The 19,819-nt window shown below is 39.7% G+C and overlaps 1 protein-coding gene and 1 pseudogene across 12 annotated transcripts in view; both read left to right on the top strand.

The window, feature by feature from the left end:
• The first annotated feature begins 559 nt into the window (after nucleotides 1-559).
• LOC143022808 (uncharacterized) overlaps nucleotides 560-19,819 on the top strand; it is a 113,903-nt gene continuing 94,643 nt past the window's right edge. For 8 of the 12 annotated variants that reach the window (XR_012966130.1, XR_012966136.1, XR_012966135.1 and 5 more), the window contains exons 1-13: nucleotides 560-650; nucleotides 1,015-1,058; nucleotides 1,884-1,920; nucleotides 8,123-8,228; nucleotides 8,317-8,429; nucleotides 9,204-9,312; nucleotides 11,237-11,362; nucleotides 12,390-12,497; nucleotides 17,402-17,617; nucleotides 17,779-17,839; nucleotides 18,020-18,126; nucleotides 18,300-18,408; nucleotides 19,708-19,757. The gene's annotated coding sequence lies outside the window, so the exon portion shown is untranslated. Of the gene's footprint in view, nucleotides 651-1,014; nucleotides 1,059-1,883; nucleotides 1,921-8,122; nucleotides 8,229-8,316; nucleotides 8,430-9,203; nucleotides 9,313-11,236; nucleotides 11,363-12,389; nucleotides 12,498-17,401; nucleotides 17,618-17,778; nucleotides 17,840-18,019; nucleotides 18,127-18,248; nucleotides 18,409-19,707; nucleotides 19,758-19,819 lie in introns of all 12 variants that reach the window. The other 4 variants (XR_012966131.1, XR_012966132.1, XR_012966137.1 and 1 more) reach the window with 4 other exon arrangements.
• On the top strand, nucleotides 18,165-18,237 carry LOC143022811 (small nucleolar RNA SNORD24; annotated as a pseudogene).

Raw genomic sequence — 19,819 nt, 5'->3', positions numbered from 1 at the left:
TTTCTTCTCGCCTCTTACGATCCAAGTGGGATACTTGGTGGCAGTATTCTTTTCCCTCACCACAGGGAATTCCCCCATCACAGAAAGAGAATACTCAGAGAAATGGTACAGGACAGCAACAAGGGGTTGGGGGACAGCATAACGGAGGGACAGTCGTAGTATAAAAGTGTCATCATTTCTCTATGAACAGAGTTTCCTCTATCATAGACAAAATGATGTGTGGCTCTGGTCCGTAGGGGCGCCCCATATAGACCCTAAAGTATCAACTGCATGCTACTTTGCCACAATAACAAGCAGCCAATATCGCAGACGGACAAAATATATATATAGAAATATTAGATTCCGTTCACTTCGAACTGATGCGCATAGTAAAGAACTCAATTATCTTTACGCTTTCATTGTCTATATACATATCAATAGCAATAATGCCTTTAATAGTCTATATTAATATTTATTATAAATTAATTTTCATTAAATTCATTAGAAAACAGAAGAAAAATAAAATTCTACATTTATTCTACATATTCTACGAATTGTCGACAAGCGTCATCAGTAGCTTTTGTTTTCCACAATAGCAGACGCATTCTACAATTCGACGGTACAAGTGCTCACCTGTTGCTATGAACTCTGGACTTGTGCATCATAGATGGGTTAGTTTGATAGATGGTTATGAACAAAGTTGACATTGACAAACTAGTAATTAGTTGTGGAGTAGTTGGGTCAGTCATTTTTTGTATGGACTAGCCCATCAGCATTTCCACCACATGAAAACTATTAATAATCGTAATCGGTAATGCCCCTCACCACCACCTTTCATCCTGTTATTCTATGCTCTTATTTTGTAAAGGACGTTTTGTCGATTTTTGGAAACCAGTTTGTGTAAATTTGCAGTTCTTAGTTGTTTGGAGATCGTGTAAAACACAAGCCACATATCAAATTCGTTGGTTGGGTGAAACTATGAATTGACCGTTGTAATTAATTTCTTGCAATTTATTTCAACTTTTTCATTTGCAGATGGGAATGATTGATGCACTCATTGCTGTTGCTGCAACAGTGAGGTATGTAAGGTTAATAGTCACAATCTTTTATTAGTGGCAGGTGAGTTTTGATCTGCATTAGTCTAGAAAGCTATTGCCTAGGCCCAAGGTCAGTTGTAACATCAGTATTTCTTGCAATTTGTCAGCCATCTCTCCCCTCCTCTTCTAGCTGTGATGGCATAGAAACCATTTCACACCAATACATTGGGGATAGAAATACAAATTTTATTCCACAGAAGTTTGGGAATGAGGACAAATACCACCTGAAGTGGGTTTTACAATGATACATGAGGCAACAGCTATGGTAGTGGCATTGCAAGTTTTCAAATTATTCAGTCTATTGTTAATTTTTTTTCTTACATAACTCTTGTCAAATATGGTGGGAGTGGATTTTGTGCCTTTGTTTTTGGCTACCTCCCTTGTAAGGAGGAAAAAGCTGTTGGTATGTATGTGTTCTCCCTTCATCACCCATTCCCCCACTTAAGGAGATGCATATTAATTTTTACTCCCTTTTTGTGCAGAAACTTTTTGATAGGCTATGTGCTGCTTTTTTTTTTTTTTTTTTCTCCCCAGACTTTTCTTCTCTCCTTGCTCTTGTGCTTACATTCTCTTTTCTCCAGATTGAGAAAGGCTTTCACATACCATACACATCACATGCACGTCATGGGTCATAATGTAGTGTCTCAAATGGTTCAGCTAGAAAATGCTGGATCCAAATTTTATATGATGAGAATATTGACAAGCATATGTCTGATGACATGATGCTAAATTTTTAACCTGAGTTAAGTGTTAGATTAAATTTTGTTTGCAAATGTGTAGGAAATTTGACATTTGAAATCTTTGCAGCTCTGAATAGAACCTGGGACTCCTACATGTCATCAAGGTAAGCATAACCCATAGCATTTATACTAAATGTAGATGTACTGAATATTGGTCTCTTGGCATGGAAGAGTAGTATACTCTAGACCAGTGTTTTTCAACCTTTTTACCCTTGCGTAACCTTTAAAATAAATTACGTCTCAAGGAACCCTTGCCCCCCCCCCCAAAAAAAAGTATATCTTTCTAATTTTATTGTCGTTGTGATAATAGGTTAGATAGGGTGATGTCTGTATTACATTATTACAATAACCAAGAATATGTTGTGCATGTTTAATTATATTACGTATATGCATACATATACCAAGGCTTTTTCCCCCTTACAAGGGAGGTAGCCAAAAAGGAAAAGGCATAAAATCATTCCCACCCATTCCATCCCTGAATACACTCCACACCCCTCCACCCTCCCTTTTATCTTAACACCTCCTGGATAACGGGTCATCCCTGCACCTTGTCCACTGCCCTGGATCAGAAGCAGTGTCACAAGACACAGCACATCCACAGCAAGCCCGCTTTATTAAATCAGCAACCCCCCCTCTCCGTCCCCCTATTGCATAAAAGGAGAAGACAGGGAGAAATCCCTTCGGGCTGCGTCAAATTTTGCTCACACATACTACCTCACCCCCCATCCCCCTGCCCAATCCACCTCATGCATCACAACATCATCCATATACAACCATTCTCCATTCACCCGTCTTCTGTCCTCTCCCGTCCTTCCTCAACAGACATTCCCCTCTTCCCCAAGGCCCCCTTTGCATTACGTATATGAAATTAAATAAAAAAAAATCAAAAGTGCATTAGCTTATCTCGCTTGTTCTTGCGGAACCCTTAGGGTTCTGGGGAACCCTGGTTGAGAAACACTGCTCTAGACAACCAAAATCAAATGTGCCATGATCAGAGATTGAGACATTGATGGATGAAATGATGGTCTTGCTGCATTGCTTGTGATCTGGGGACAAGAATGGCCCTCCATCCACAAGATGTAATAAGTCATTCTTTTACCCTGTATGTTGATAACCCCAGAAAATGCGATCAAGCTTGTTCACGGAATATGGGGGTCCCTCAGATACAACTACAAATATAAAGAGGATGCTTGCATCCTTGTATACTTGCATCTTGTTATGCTAATGTCAGCATCATCATGTACTAGTTGATGTAAGATAAGGTTGTAAGAATGGTTGTAGTTGGGAGATGCTAGGAGTGTCGAGTTCCACAGGGAACTGGCCAGCAAGAATAAAGTGGGTGAATTGAATTGAATTGAATTGAATTTTATTCGGATGCAATCATACATACAATAAGTACAATACATACAAGACTCAATATTATACACAGTATATATAATTGTACATCCGAGGATGGCACAGAAAGTCAAAAGACTTATTTCCACTGTGGTCCTCATATTACAATTAGGAAAGGATTATCATAGAAAAGCTAGGTTATACGAAGTGTAAATTAGGATTATAAGAAGTGTAAATTAAACATATAAACTATTTTCTTCAGAGAGAACAGTGTCTAAAAGATAACATTTAACTGATTTTTTAAAACTACTTTTAGATACAATTGATTGAATGTTGGTCGGTAACGAGTTCCAAGTAATAGCACCAGTGTATTTGAAAGTACTTTTCCCTAACGAACTATTAAACCTAGGTACAATGACAGATGACCTACTAGAACGAGTTCTCAGGGAACGAGCATTTCTGACAAGTGTAAACGTATCTGACAAATAACTGGGACAAGAGTCATTCACAATTGGTGAACATGATTAAGCTTTAACTGAGCAACACGTTTCTCAACAGGTAACCAATTTAACAGTTTAAAATGCGTATAATCTAGATGAGTACGTGGATGAATTTTCAAAACGGTCCTGATTAGTTTGTTTTGACATGTTTGAAGATTACTCTTAGATTTTTTAGATAGGTTGCTATACCAGGAAGAACAAGCATAGTCAATATGACACTGAACCAGGGCCGAAGCTAGTAACTTCGTTGTCTCTACATCTAGGTATTTTTGTATTCTTGCCAAAGATTTTGTTCTGGAGCTGACCCTTTTAATTATTTTTTGTGCCATAACTTCTCCCGACACATTTTGATCAATTTCTGTTCCAAGATATTTGACAACAGACCTAGGTTGAATACTAGTATCATTACATTGGATATTGAAGTTGGGAGCATTTTTGAGTTTTTGATTGGAGCCAAAGAGAATGGATTCTGTTTTACCTAGATGTAGAGACAATTTGTTATCCAACAACCACTTGCTGACATTCAATAACTCTTCACTGAGTAACGTCTCAATCCTATTTACATCTTTGCCAGGAACTAGTAAGGCTGAATCATCGGCATACAACAGCAGTTTACAGTTCACAGCAGCTTTCATGTCATTCACATACAAAAGAAACAACAGCGGACCTAAAATGCTACCCTGTGGGACACCACATGTTATTTTTGCTGCTGTTGATGTTGAACCATTTACATTCACAATCTGTTCTCGACCTGTTAGATAAGACCTCATCCAATTAACAACATCTGATTTGAAGCCTAACGCTTGTAGTTTGAATAATAGAATATCATGATTTACAGTATCAAAGGCTTTCTGGAGATCTAGCATAACCATTCCACAGTAATTACCTCTGTCAATTTCACCTTTGATGTAATCAGTCAAATTGATCAAACATGCATCAGTAGAATATGATTTTCGAAAGCCTGATTGTAAATCATAGAACAAGTTATTGCTTTGAATGTATTCATAAACCTGGTTATAAACAACTCTTTCCAAGACCTTCGATATAATACCGAGCACTGAGACTGGCCTATAGTTACCGGAATCTGTTTTGCTACCCTTCTTGTACAAAGGAGTAACTTTTGCTAATTTAAAATCTTTGGGAACTTTGCCCTGTTGAATCGAAGTATTGATTATGTGAGTGATACAGGGAGTAATCTGCTCAGCTGAGTCATTCACAAATCTGGCTGGAATATTATCTAGTCCGGTAGCCTTAGACCTGTTAACAGTCTTCAACATTTTATACACATCTACATTAGCAACCGTAGACAGAGCAAAGGTGTCATAGGATACACCCTGATTCCAATAATAATTATTAATGTGTTCTTGCCAAAATGACCTGACGGTACTGGTAAATTATTTACGAGGGTGGTAGCAATGGTGGTGAAAAAGGAGTTAAATTTTTGAGCCACCGCTACTTTGTCGAAAGTAACGATCCCATTAACATTAAGACCAGTGTTACTACTTTTGGATTTTAGATTTTTGGAAGAACCTAACTGTTTGATTGTTTGCCATAGTTTTTTGGGATTGTTTTTGTTGGTTTGGAGAGAATCTTTGTAATATCCTACCTTAGCTCTGTCTACCATAACCTGAACCTTGTTCCGTACCTTCTTATACATAGCGAAAATAGATTGATCTTTTGTTTTCTTATACTCTTTTAAAGCCTTATCTCTCCTGTTGATCATTTTCAAGATGTCACCAGAAAACCACGGCTCGGAACGTTGTTTTATTCTGATTGATTTTACTGGAGCTAAATTGTCTAATACCCCCAAGAACAGTGCTTTAAAATTATTCCAAGCTTGATCAACATCTGTACAATTTACGACTGAAAACCATTTAACCGCGGACAACCTTTCGCAGAACAATTCCTTGCTGTAATGCTTAAGAGAACGAACTTTTATGGTTTTATGCTGATTGATTTGTTGTTTGGAAACTTTCCTGATACAATACGTTGCTCTATGGTCACTCAAACCAATATCAATTACTCCACGAACATATTTTCTGAACATCTGATACCAAAATAAGATCAATTACAGAATTAGCAGTGGCACATACTCTGGTGGGTTCTGTGATAATTTGTTTCAGATCATTCATTGAACAGAATGACTTTAGTGCATTATGCAGAGTATTCGAGGTTGATTCTACATGAGTATTCAAGTCGCCAGTTATAATCACTTCTTTGTTCAGAAAGTCTGTGGTATTGGAACACAAATCCTCAAGCTTACTATAGAAGTCATGTTGCCAGGGCGGTCTATAGCAGGCACCTACGAGGATAGGCTTAGATTTTGGCAAGAGAATGTTTATCCACAAAGCCTCTAACTCACTGTTCATGTCTGTCCGTTGCTCAAACGCGATGTCGTTGCGTATGTAGACAGCCATGCCTCCTCCAACCCGGTTACGATCTCTCCTCACGATGGTGTAGTTGTTGATCTCTACCTCTGGATCCGCTATTGTATCGTCCAGCTTGGTCTCGGTGAAGCATAATACTGCAGGGGTAGTCCTCCAGGTAATCTCTCGTACCTCGTCCAATTTTGACGTCAGGCTGCAAATGTTCAAGTGAACAATTTGTAGGCCCTTGCCCAACAAACAGGACAGCTTGGCATCCATCTCATCGGCCCTCACGGGGCCAGGGCATTGATGAATGTCGCCAGATAATAGCAAACATATTGCTATTATAACACTGTTGCTTCCGGGTTTGATGTTGCTTACCTCGGAAGTACACGAATGTGTTCCGACCCTGGCCTTGTTGCTGCGCTTGGTAATGGAAGAGGGCGATAGTAGGTGTTTGTATATAGTCCATCGGCCAAATCCAAAGTGTTTGCAACAGCCATCACAAGTCGAATAGTTCTCAATCCGATCTTTAACCTTATGGTCGCATTTTGGAACCTCTGAACTTCTCAACCGACCCGAAAAGTTGATGAAAATCACTAATACCTGGAGGGCCAAAATGATGCCAACTTTACCCTTCATCATGATGTTATTTATTCGAATAAAGTACGTACGTTAGGTTATAATACCGCTGACGACATGAAGCTAGAATTATCTTGGACGAGGCATACAGATCGAGTTCCATAAACACTGTATTGCTCGCGGTGGATGTGAGGGAGGGGGGAGACGGAGGGGTGGAGGAGGAGGAGGAGCAGTCACTCCGACCAAAACCTTTTACTCGGTTTGAGAGGTGCGGTTGGGGGGTGGGTAGATGGTTTATGACCCTCTCCGACACTGGCACCTTTGTTCAATTTACAGGCACGCTCGGCTTCGGCCCACTGGCATGTCGTTTTCTCCATACAAATTTCAAATTTGTTTTCTTAATTGCGGCTGCCACTGGCTCAGCTAGTTACCGCAATTGAGAGCCATGGTTAGATTAACCATTCACAAGTCACTAGAAACCTATCCCCTCCTTTGGCACTCCCCCCCCGCGCGAAAAATCCCTAGATAAACGGGAGCCTCACACACACACACACACACGTCTACACGTTTTGCTGTGGAGTTGCCCTTTTGATGCATTCTCTTAAACCCAAGTAGTGATGGGAGCAGGATAACTTTGTCTGTAAGCATTGGTAAATGGTGCTTAACCCATCGCCCCTAATTCTAAAGAGGGAAAGTACCTTTGGTGCAAGTTATGCATATGTGAAGGTTGTGGAATATTGAGCCAATTTGATCTTAAATAAGGAGAGTATTGACAAGCATATGTCTGACCATATGATGCCAAGCATATAGTCCAAGTTTAGCATTTAGTAAGGTTGTGGAAGTGGATGTGTAAAATTTTTAACAGAATGAAATCTGCAGGTTTGGAGTGATGAGAATGGGAAGCAATCTGTAGTTTACACAATACAAGTATACTAGAATCCACTAACTTTACTTGAAATAGTCTTGAGGCATGGAATAGAAATCTCGCTGCCAATATTTTTTCCCCCCACATAAGGGAGGTAGCCAAATCAAAGGCGCGTACCCGCTTTCATCCACCACCCTTTCCCCTCCTCACATAATAGCTCATGAGTAAATAAAGAGTTTCATAAATCTTCCAGATCTCCCAAAACCGTTCAGTTCATTATCCCACAATTTGTTGGTTGTGCAGTCCCAAAGCAGCTGGCAGTGGGTCCTTGGTACCTCCATTTATTACTAGAGAGAAGCGTGTTACATTAGTCGCTAATTGGAGGAGGCCTCTTGATACCTGTCAGCTCTTGCATTCAAAGGTAGAAGAAATGCAGAGCAAATTGATGAGATCTTGGGACAAGTCTGAAGAAGTTGAAGATAGCAGGGAAGTGACTCTTAGGTCCTTGTAGGCCATTGTTGACCCCACACCTATTGATACCACTGAACAAATCCTAAATTGTAATAGTTACATGATGTGTGTAGGTTGCAATACTAGGCCATTTGCTTTTTATACCAAAGTTGCACTCAAATTTCACTAGCATATTTTTTCCTTTCAGAATGTGGTGAGTCTTCAGTCTGCAATAAAGTTTGTACTTGTGCTGTGGTTTAATTTTATTGCATCTCTAATAATGATGATAATTGAAATCCTTGATTTCACTGAGAGTAAGTCAAAAAGATTCTGACAAGATTACATAATGTATTATGTGAAGTATTAGTACTGTGGCCTCAATTTGTCATTGGTTTGTTTCAGGTTGCTTGGAGAAACAAAAGAGTGCTGGTGAGCAACTAAGGGAAAAATACCAGACAAACCACAAGAGAAATATGGGAAGTTGTGAAGGATAAGAGAAGCTAGACGAAGAATGGGTACGTTTCAAGATAGTACAGTACACTAAAATGGGTTGAAAGTGGGAGGGAGCAGTTGGTGGGATTAAGTTTGATGGCAGAGTAGAACTAAGATAACATACAAGATGTACAGATGAGGGAAGTGAAACTAGAGGACAGGGAGGCTGAGAATGAAGTAGGGTGGGCGATTGGTGAGGAATTTGAATTGTTTTTGGAAAGGAGGGAAGAATGAACAGGGGTAAGTTGGGTTGAGAGAAGGTAAAGGATGCTGTTGGACAGGTATGACGGTGAAGAGAGATGGATAGAGTATTGTGGGGTTCTTAGATTTAGAAGGGGATAAGGTGGTTTAGTGGCAGTAGTTGGTAGGAAAGGAGGGTAGCACTGTAGAAGGTGGGAGAGGAGAAAAAGCATTGATAGCTGCAAAGTTGTCAGTTAGGTGTCTGAGGAAGGGTGTAGTCGTGTAATGGGTGGTGAGGACTTGTACTTAGGGTAGAGAAGTGTGGAGTAATGGATGTAGTTCCCCTGCACAAAGAAAATGGGAAATGTGTTGACTTGTTGGTGGTAAGGTGTGCAATTGAATGTTTACTAGGGAGAATAGTTAGCAATTGGGGGGGGGGATAGGAAAGGGTGTGTGTAAAAGTTAATGCAAGTTTTTGTAATAATGATTTTTACCACAGACCTGTTCTGAAATAAGTGTGGAATAATATTGGTATCTGACATTTTGATCATTGAAGATTGGTAATTTATAGAAAGTTTTTTTTTTTTTTTTTAACATTACCATTTTCTTAATTTCAGAGATAGAACAGTCTCTGTAAGAGAGTTGGTCTGTGGTAGTTGGAAGCAAACTTGAGAACTGCATGGAGAAATGTCGGTGGAAGCAATGAAAGGAATGGACAATGTATTGGTATTGATTTTGTATAGAATTGAGGATTAATAACTAGTGAACGCGAGGATTAGTAATGGACAGATTGAATGGTCTCGGATGGATGTGGGGATGCACCAGGGTCGTGATTTTGCCTTCCATGTTGCACTTGATGTGGCTTAATGTCTTGATGGATTGCTTAGAATTTAGGTGAAGACTGGATTGATATATTGATAAGATGCTTGAAAGCTATTTGTATTGCATTGTAGGTTCTGCAGAAAATTTATCCTTTGAGTGGAGGTGTGGATTATGTGATGCATTGGAGTGGTTAAATGTGAATGGTGTTTTGATGCAGCCCATAGGGCATGAGGGGACAGTGGTGGGGGGGGTGTTGCAGAGTAAATGAAACAGCCTTGCTGTTGATGTGCTGTCTTACAGCATTGTTTATGACCCAGGGCAATAGGCGAGATGCAGCGATAACCTATAATATATATACAGGTAGTCGTCGACTTATGACCTATGCGACTTACGACTGATCGACTTTACGACCACGAGATAGTGCAATAATATTTAACATTTAATAGAGTAATAGAATTGCAATGTACGATAGTTTTGGCAGGTTACCGGCAGCGTCAGCTTCCCTCTCATTCAGGAGCATGTGGTATTTCTGACTTCATTATGACAAGAATTATATCTTTAATTTTTTTTGTGCTTCAAACCCCCATGAAGATGTCTAAAAGAAAATTATCTTTCGATATTTCCAAGCCTGCCAAGAAACAAAGAAAGGTTATTGATCTTGACACGAAAATGAAAGTGATAAAACATTATGAAGGAGGGAAGAAAGTTAATGTGATAGCACGTGAACTTCAGTTATCACATTCTACAGTGTCACTAATTTTAAAAGACTAAGAGAGGATCTCAATTTTGCCTTGGATTTTATATTTTAATATGTTTTGCAATTAATAAAATGTAACAGTAAAACTTTTTTATGCCTAGTCTGTTGTCGATAACAATATGTTCGGTACAGCATTTTGTATTTTTATGTTTTGCAATATTTTCGGTACAGTACGTAAACGAAAAGAATGTTTTGAAATATTTTTTTCCTAATTTTGCCATGCATTATGTATTTTTATGTTTTGCAATTAATAAAATGTAACAGTAAACTTTGTTTAAGCCTAGTCTGTTGTCAATAACAATATTTTTGGTACAGTATGTAAACGAAAAGAATGTGTTTTGAAATAATTTTTTTCTCTTAATTTTGCCTTGCATTTAGTATTTTTAATGTTTTGCAATTAATAAGATGTAAATTATACAGTACAATGATTTTAATTTAACCAACAAAAAAGTATTAGTAGGTCAAAGATGACAGGACTTTATTCAGTATGCGTAGGCCTAGGCTACGTTTCCTAACGACAATTATAAAAAGAATAATGAATATTAAACAACGTAGCTCAAAGATAAGATTTTATTCAGTATGCATACGTTTCCTAAAGAAAGTCTGATGATAGAATAATAAAAACGTTAAAAAATACAGTATTAAATATCATAGGTCAAAGATGATAGGATTTTATTCAGTATGCTACGTTTCTCAAAGAAAATCAGATAAAATTATAAAAAAAATGTTTAAAAAATACTATACAACATAGTTCAAAGATGCTAAGATTATTTCAGTATGCTAAATATAATATAGAATATACATGTATACAGTAACAAAAATAATATTTAAAGGGTAACATATACTGTATATATATAAAGTCCGATTTGCGTCCAGATCGACTTACGACCTGTCTGTCGGAACCGAACTCAGTCATAAGTCGACGACTACCTGTATATATTTGTAATGATGACTTTTACCACAGACCTATTCTGAAAGAAATGTAGAAATATATAGGTATCTGCTAAATTGGTTGTAGAAAACTAGTACTTGTTAGTGATATTTTTTTACTGAAAGTTTTCTTAATTGCAGTAATCGAACATCAGCATTGTTGGTTTGAAGTTCAGATTGAGTGGATTTCTTTCCTTGGCCCATCTTCTGCACACCTGAAGACCCCCAAGATAAAATTGTCCAGGATTTGAAGAAGATTACTTGGAGGTAAGGAAAGTGGGGTTGGAAGAGCAGATAGGGATGATGTAAGTATTGGGATGGTTTGGACATGTGGAAAGAATGGGTGTAGAAAGCTGTGGATGGAGTGAACTTCTGGGGATGATGGAGGATGAGGTAAATGGGGGCAAGGAAGGGAGAGGCAGGAGATAGGGGTGAGTGGAGAATGGCTGTGTATAGTTGAAACTTGGATGGGAGGAGGGGGGGGTTGAGTAGGGAGTATTTGAATGTTTTGACACAGCCTGAGGGGATCCCTGTCTTTATGTGCTGCATGATGAGATGGAGGGGATGTTGCCAGTTGAAGCAGCCTTGCTGTGGATGTACCGCATTGTTGCTGCTGAACCAGGGTGGTGGGTGGGGGACAAAGGTATAGTTAGCTCTGCCTGAATGTAGGGGATGGTAATATCGCTTATGATGAGCCTATCAGGTATGCATGAGGGGTTGTTCACATCTGCAGTGGATGAAGGTTAGGTGATTTGTCACGTGGACCAGTAAGGATGAGCCTAGTTTGGCTGTTGGACCCTGTTGTGGGTGAGTAGTCTTGCCGACCAATCTCTTGTTTGGTAATACTGGTGAAGCTTTCTTCAAGGTTGTATGTCCAATGTTTGGATGAAGCTGGGGATGGGGGAGTGACGATCAGTCTTGCTCAGGTCCAGGTGTCTTACAAGAGACTTGTACCCTCGGCCACAGTAGTGTGTTGTCAAGGTTGACCACCTCTTTGAATGCATGTTGTGTTGCTGTTTAAACATCTGAACAGGGAAGTGTAGGTGTTTGAGAATGGGAAAGGTGTGGTAGATATATAATTTAAAGGGATTGTGCTGCACAGTTGAGCTGTTGACCTAAATGATGAAGTTCTATTGTGAACCCCAGGATTGCAACAGAGTCAGCAATGGCAGAACCCACTGTTGTGGATCCTGGGAACTGTGCTTACCTGCCACAAGGCTGTCGGAAGCTGGGATTGTTGAACTCCTTAACTGGTTGAGATTCATTTATGTACATCGTGTTTTCTTTATTTCAGGAAGTAGTTCGAAGAGCTGGGTAAAATAAATTGTAATGATGTTGGCTAGGTCCTCAAATGAATCTCCCAATGTGTGGTGCATAAGGGACTGGGCTTTACCATCGGTAGGTAAGTTTGAGTAATGTCAATTCTTTGGAGGGCTATATGAATGCAGACCTGTATTCTACAAGTGTTGTAATGCTGAAAAACTAGTATGTGTTGGAGGTTTTCAATTGTATGATGAAAGCACTTTCTTTCACATTTGCGGTTTCCAGCAGAGGTTTATCCCATGAAGGCCAATGTGTTGTCTGATTATACTGTTAGTTAAGACGTTCTAATTGTTGGCAATTTTTGCTACATTATTTAATTATTGGAGGTCCTAATACTGGAAGATCACTTCCTGCTTCAGCACGACATTTTGCAAGTGGTAGAGGTTGCATTGAACACCAGTGGATACTGTTGTTGTTGTTGTTCCCTAGACTGTCCGAGCAGTCCCGTCTCCCCAAGGAATGCCACAGCCGAAACTGGGTTATCCCACAGATACTTTATAGAGTGTATGTTGTGTTGTTTGCATGCATGATTGTGTATAATGCAGTCTTCCATTATGTGTTGTATGGTATGGGGTGAAGTGTTGCATCCTGGGCAGCTGTTCACAATGTGGTCATCCAGCCTCTTCTGGTAGCTTAGAAGTGCTGGGTGGTGGCCGCACTGCAGTCTGGCCAGGTGGACTCTGTCCTTTCGTGGGAGAGAGGATTCAGAAAGTTGGATATCAAGGGGCCTGGCATGCAGCAGTGTGTTGTCTTTCAGTGTGTTAATGGAGCGGTGAGTGATATGATTATGAATATGTTTCCGGAGGCTGGTATTTGGTGGTTTTGGAGGAAGAGAAGAGAGTATCTGTGTGTGATACAGGTCTTTGGGTGTTGTTTTAATGTTTCTTGGTGTGTGTGGGTGTTCTGCTATGTAGTGTAGCGGGTGTGATGTGTTTGTGGTGGCTGCGGCAAGTGTTTGTGTGCCTTTCATGTCGAGGTGGTCCTTGACTTTGAGGACTTTTGTTTCATGGTGTAAATGGTCTGTAGGTGTTGTATTTGTGCAGCCTGTAATTGTTTTTAGGGCTTTGTTTTGTATGATTTGAAGGGTGTTGTGGTGTGTCTCACTGAGATTAGGAGCCCATGCAGGACTCGCATAATTCATCACTGAGCATATGCATTGTTTGTATATTGTTGTATTAGTTTCTTTGTTTTGTCCAAATGTTGTTCCAGCGATTGACTTAAGTGTGTTAAGTCTAGGTGTGCATTTGTTTTTTATGTTTGTGATGTGTTGTTTGAAAGACATGGATGTATCGTATGTTACACCAAGAATTTTTGGTGTGTTTGTGTGTGGTATTAGAGTGTTGTTGATCCAGAGATGAGGTATGTATTTGTGTTCTTTTGTCCAGTTGGTGAGAAGTGTTGCTGTAGATTTGGTTGGAGCTATTTTGAGTCTGTTTGTGATGAACCATGTGTTGAGTGTATCAAGGTATGGCTGGATTATTTCTGCAGCTTTGTCTGTGTTACGATGTGTGCATGTGATTGTTATGTCGTCTGTGTAGGAAGAGATTTGTATTTCTGAGGTGTCTGGTGTGGGTTAGTCATGCATGTATAGATTAAAGAGCGTGGGGGATAGAACAGAGCCCTGTGGTATTCCATTCTTAATGTTTCTGATGTGTGATGATTGGCCATTATATGACATGTAAGCATTCCTACCTGCCAGATAATTGGCTAGCCATCTTTTGGTGTTATTGTGCATGTCTGTGTTATATATTTTATTTGTTAGGTTGTGGCGGGGGATAGCATCAAAAACTTTACTAATGTCTAATGTCATAAGAAGTGTTCTGTGGTGGGGCCTATCTGAATTGATGCCATCTAAAATTCTTTGTGTGAGGTTTATCAGAAGAGTGTTTGTGGAGTCTAGTGGCCTAAAACTGTGTTGTGAGTCAGCAGGTGACAAGTTTAAGTATTAGGCGTTCAGTGACTTTAGAGGGGGTGCAGAGAAGTGTGATTGGGTGGTGCGATGTTGGGTCTTTGTTCGGTTTTGGAATTGTGATTATTTTACCATGCTTCCTGATGTCGGGTATAGTGTTGTGTGAATAGCAGTAGATTGCAATGTTTGTGAGTGCGTGTATACCTTGTGGTCCAATGTGTTTTAGGTGGATGTTACTTATGTTATCAGGGCCACAGGCAGATGAGTGCTTGAGATTATGTATTATGTGTTTTGTCTGACTGTCTATGAAGGGTGTATAGTCTGAGTCTGTGGGAAAGTCTTTCTTACGTCAAACAGTGCGTCGGTCATCAGGGTGAGAAGTGAGATGGCTTGTCTGTGCAAAATGATTTATGAGTGTGTTTGCTTGTTGTCTGTTTGAGGGTAGATTGTCTGTTGTTGTGATTATTGCTGCGTGAGAGCGTGTAGTGTTACTGTTGGATAGTGTAATGCTGTTGAGTGTTTTGTACAATTTGCTGGTGTTTGTTTTGTGATCAAGTGTATTGATAAAGTTTTGCCAATTTTGTGTTTTTTGTTCGTGTATTTTATTGGCAATCACAGTGTTTAGTGTTTGTATTTGGTCTGCTATGTTTTGAGGAATAGGTGTGGGGGTATTGTGTTTAAGTGTGTCTTGTCTGATGAGGCCTTGGATTTCTGGTGTGAAGTTGGGGTTGTGTGATTTTCTGTTGCCTCTAGGGATGTATCTCTTGTCTGCACTTTGTATGATTGTATTAAAAGTGTGCACAGCATTGTTTATGTTTGTGATTGGTGTACTGTTAAGTGTTTCAAAATGTTGTTCTGTCTCTTCAGTAAAAGCTTCCCAGTTAGCTCTCTTGTATTTGGTGTATGTGTGTCTGTGGCCAACTGGGGTGCATCTTGTTTTGGTGGTGATGATGATTGGAAGGTGGTCAGAACCAAGGGTTCCGACCACTCTCCATGATGTTGTTGGGGTTAGGCAGGGGGAGCAGAAGGTGATATCAGGAGAGGAGGGAGTGTAGAGGGCTTGGTGTGGGATATGTGTATGATTATGTGTGTTGTTCATGATAGTCAATGAGTCAAACTGAGTCTGTATATCAAGCCCTCTGTCTGTGTCAGGGTTGTTGACATACCAGGCAGACGACTTAGTGTTGAAGTCACCATCCATAATCAGGTTGGGGATTGAGGCTAGTTGGCTAAATTGAGGCCTGAAGGTGTTTGGAACTGTGGGGGATGATTGGGGGCGAATGTACATGTTAACTATTGTCCGTGTTGATTTGTTGCCTGTGCGAATTCGAATGGATTGGATTTCTGTAGTGTTATCTGTGGTAGGGAGGAGAATTTTGGTTGTGGCACTTGTGTCCACAAAACAGATGGAATGGTGGATCAGGGTGATGAATTCACTGCCATTGCCATCGGTCCGGTCTTGTCTGATGGTGGTGTAATTATGAAATGATGGTGTTTTGTGAGTGTCTTAGTTTTGTTTCTTATATAATTACAATGTGCATGTTGTGTTGTTTAAGAAAGTGTTCGAGTTCATGTTTTTTCATGTTAATACCGTCAATGTTGTGTTGTAATATGTTGATGTTGTGTGTTCTGTATGTGTTCTATGTTGCCGTTTGGGGTTGAGGTTGGGGTGTTAATGGGGAAGGTATAGGATCTGGGTTAGAGGCGGGGCAAGGAGAGATTGGGGACAAAGGAAGGGGAGTACTGATTGGGGATATGGGCAAAGGGAAATTGGGAGTGGGTAAGGGTGCTGGCTGTGGTTGGGGAGGTGGGAGTGGGATTACTGGAGGGCAGGTAGAACATGTCCAAGTGTTTGTGTATTGGTTTGTGTCAGCAAGTGTTGTACAAGTGAGGTGGGCCCAGTTTTTGCACATATTGCACTGAACTGAGCCCTTTGTCTGTCTGCTCGAAGTAATGGGTTTAGAGCATGTTGGGCATGTGTATTTTGTGGTGGGCCCAGGATTGCTCTCTACATCTCCGGCTAAAAGTAGAAGACGAGGGGTGATCGCCGGAAAATCACCCCTCGGTGCAGAAAAAACGTAACATTGCATGTTGAGAAAAAGGATTGTGGTACAGTAGAAGCCCAATTTAACGAACTAATTCAGCCAAGGTCCAGTCCGCTAAATTGAATTTTCCGTTAAATTGAGCGAGTGAGCATTGGTGTAACAGTGTTGCCAGAGCGGATTATAAAAATGATATGTACCTAAAAATTCCCTAGTGTACACACACACATACAGTATATATATTATTGTAAGTGAATTATAGGCAGCACAATCGTGAATTGCAAACGAACAGCAACATGCAGTAATTTGTTGCAACATGTATGTGTGTGTGTGTGTGTGTCGTGTAACAATGATATGAGCTGTCTGTGAATTTCGCGAAATATTAGTCATAGCTTCATGTTTGGTTCGATGTAAATAATTCTAGCGATTAATAGGACTGGGCAGTTGGGTTTTGGATAGTGAGCATTATTGTTGTGTTGTTGCAGAAAACATAGTTCATTGTTATAGAAGTGTTTTTTGTGGTGATTACTCTCGCGTACTGATTTTGAATTTTCCCATTAACTTACTGTTTCATTATTTTGTTTTCCTATTATACCGTCTATTTCTACTTGAATATATTTCTGCTACAATTATACTTTATACATATACTGAATTATATATTATTGTATATATATTATAGTATATATATATATATATATATATATATATATATATATATATATATATACCTCCAAAGTACTAAATTATAAAAATTTCCTTGACTCTACCACCACAATCTGGTAACATCTGGTAACATTGGACTCTGAGACACGCATGTGGCCATTTGACGGAAAATGCTCAACTTAGCTTACCATTCCTGCTAAATTGAGCTATTTCTGTAGACGCGCATCTGGCCAGCTAGCGGAAAATGGTCAACTTAGCGGACCATTTCCGCTAACTTGAGCATTTTCATTATTGCTATTTGCAGTTCGCTAATTTGAGCTTCCGCTAAATTGAGATTCGTTAAATCGGGCTTCTACTGTACTCCCCAAGGCAGTCGTAGCTCCTCTTGGGGATCGGTGCCACCTGCGTAGAGCCGGTGGCCAGGGCTGGTTGCCGCTGTTTGGCCCCCAACTCTTGGGGTTGGGGGTTAGTCCCACGACGTAAACGCTGCGGCTCCAGGACCATGGATACTGTTGTCATGGAGGTTGTACAATTGATGCTGGTACCTTGGATTGGATGTTGGTGCTGCCAGGTGCTGATGGAGAGGTTAGTTTGATCCTATTTAATGCAAAAGGTCTTTAAGAAATGATGATTGTTATCCCTGTCTCAATAACTGCTGTGGACACAATTCCTCGTTACTGAAAACCAAAAGTACATCTTCAATAATAACTTTGTTTGCATGTAAGTGAAGTTTGTTTAATTGACAGGTCCATGCACAAGAGGTGTATAAATGAACCTCTTTTATAGATACTGGATTAGCACATGCAGGTCAGTTAAGTTTTTTTGGTTAGATATGATGTTTTGAAAGAAATGTAATTATTTTGGACTTTGATAAATGATGAGTTAGATGACGAGACCTAAGACAGGCTTACCCGCATGTCGTTTGGTGTAATCAAGAAAAGACAGGAGAAGTGTGATGAAGGTGTTTTAGAAGTTTTAATTTTCCAGACAAGACTTGTGGTATTGAATTGTAAAGAAAGATGTTGGCCATTGTTTAAGAGTATATGTACATGATCAAGATTGAAAGCACATCAGGACTACGGTACATCACTATGGTAGGTTTACCTGCATGGTACTTGGAAATTGCATTTGCAATAATGATGAGAATGTATTTGCTACTCTTGACTGTTGTATGATGACTATAACCACCAAGATCTCTTAATATTTGACCTCTTAGGACTGTATAGCAAGAGATGGAGCAGAATACATTTATGGTTTCTTCCTCCAGGGGTCAACACATTCATCAGTAGCCTGGCCATACAAGATCTTTGCTAGGTCTAGGCAACCTTGGGTTTTACAAAGTTGCACCAGATTTAGATGACCCTGAGCTGGTAATGGTAAGATTGCATTGTCATTTGAATTTTTGAATATGATGGCCCATCATATAGGACACTGTAGGAATACCTGTTGGCAATGTTAACCACTTGGGTACAGTGACACTTACATAGGTGTCATGAGGCGTGGATGTGTTCGCAAGGATGCCGGTGTCAGTTTTGATTACGTATATCTTTGTAGTTGTACACGAGTTACCCCCGGATTCTATGAACTGGTTTGATCATGTTTTCAGTGTTTATTACTGAGTAAAAAAGAATGAGTAATGCAGTAGTGACTATTTTATAATGCAAATAGTGTGATGCATTGTTCCTATGATAGGCCATGCTGCGCGTGAGAGTTTGACTCGTACTGAAGTGGTTAATAATGTGATTGACCAGTTGGGTACTATATTGAGGTAGTTTGAGTAGGGATAGGTAGTTTTAAAATAATCATTAACAGCCAGGAAATCTTTGAACAGGGGAAGAGGGAAGGGGAACAAATGTATGGAACTTGAACTTTGAAAATGTGCTTGGTAAGGAGTTGAAATATGAAGTCTGTTATGGGGATGGAAAGAAAGCTGACAGATCTAGTTGCCCAAACTATGCCAGGTGGAAAGAATGACTTGGAAGCAAATACCAAAAATGAAGTAGATTAATGGGGTGAAGAGGTGAATTGAATGATAGAGGAATGTCTGTTAAGCAATGAAAAGTGTCCATGATGAATATAGAATAGTAATTGATGGATTAAGTAAATAATTGATCCCAGAGTCACTGATATTGAGTATGTGCTATGTTGGTGCTAAGGTGAATCAAAGATCAGTCTGCTCCCCTTATGCCCCAGTTGCAATGTTGCTTCAGGTTACCGGGCTGCAAACATTTATGAACGCATTTCTTGGTTTATGAGGAAGGTTAAACAAGACCAAGACAAGTTTGATGTGGAGCAGTGGCTCCCAACCATTTATGGCTTGAGGAGGCACCCTTGCCAAGCCTTTCAGAAGTCCCCGGCAGCACCCTTATTAGAAAATCTAAATTGTAGTTTGTCAGTATTTTGTTGATTCAACATCAGTGTAACAAAATTATGTCCCAGGATAATATGAAAATACTCATCTTTACACTGATGTTGCTTTAATGAACAAAAATGGATGAGGATACAAATATATAATTGACAGTAATTTTTGCCCTGAATTTTGGAGGCACCCTCAGTTGATCTTGCTTCACCCTTTGGTGTCATGGCATACCAGTTGGGAACCACGGATGTAAAGAGTGTTGTTGGTTTGTCAGTTGGTGTATGGCTTTGTTGCATTGTAATGTTTACATTTTCAGTTTCGAGTTTGTAGGATGACCTGTGGTGGTGGTGTGCTTTAGAGCCAGTAGTAAGTATCGAGTTATTGTATTGTGGTTGTACTTCAAATAATGATGACAAAAAATATCTCCA

Source organism: Oratosquilla oratoria, unplaced genomic scaffold (assembly GCF_046742065.1).
Source record: "Oratosquilla oratoria isolate Oo_2021 unplaced genomic scaffold, ASM4674206v1 SCAFFOLD185, whole genome shotgun sequence".
Taxonomy (NCBI): domain Eukaryota; kingdom Metazoa; phylum Arthropoda; class Malacostraca; order Stomatopoda; family Squillidae; genus Oratosquilla; species Oratosquilla oratoria.
This window is presented reverse-complemented; position numbering and strand designations above follow the sequence as displayed.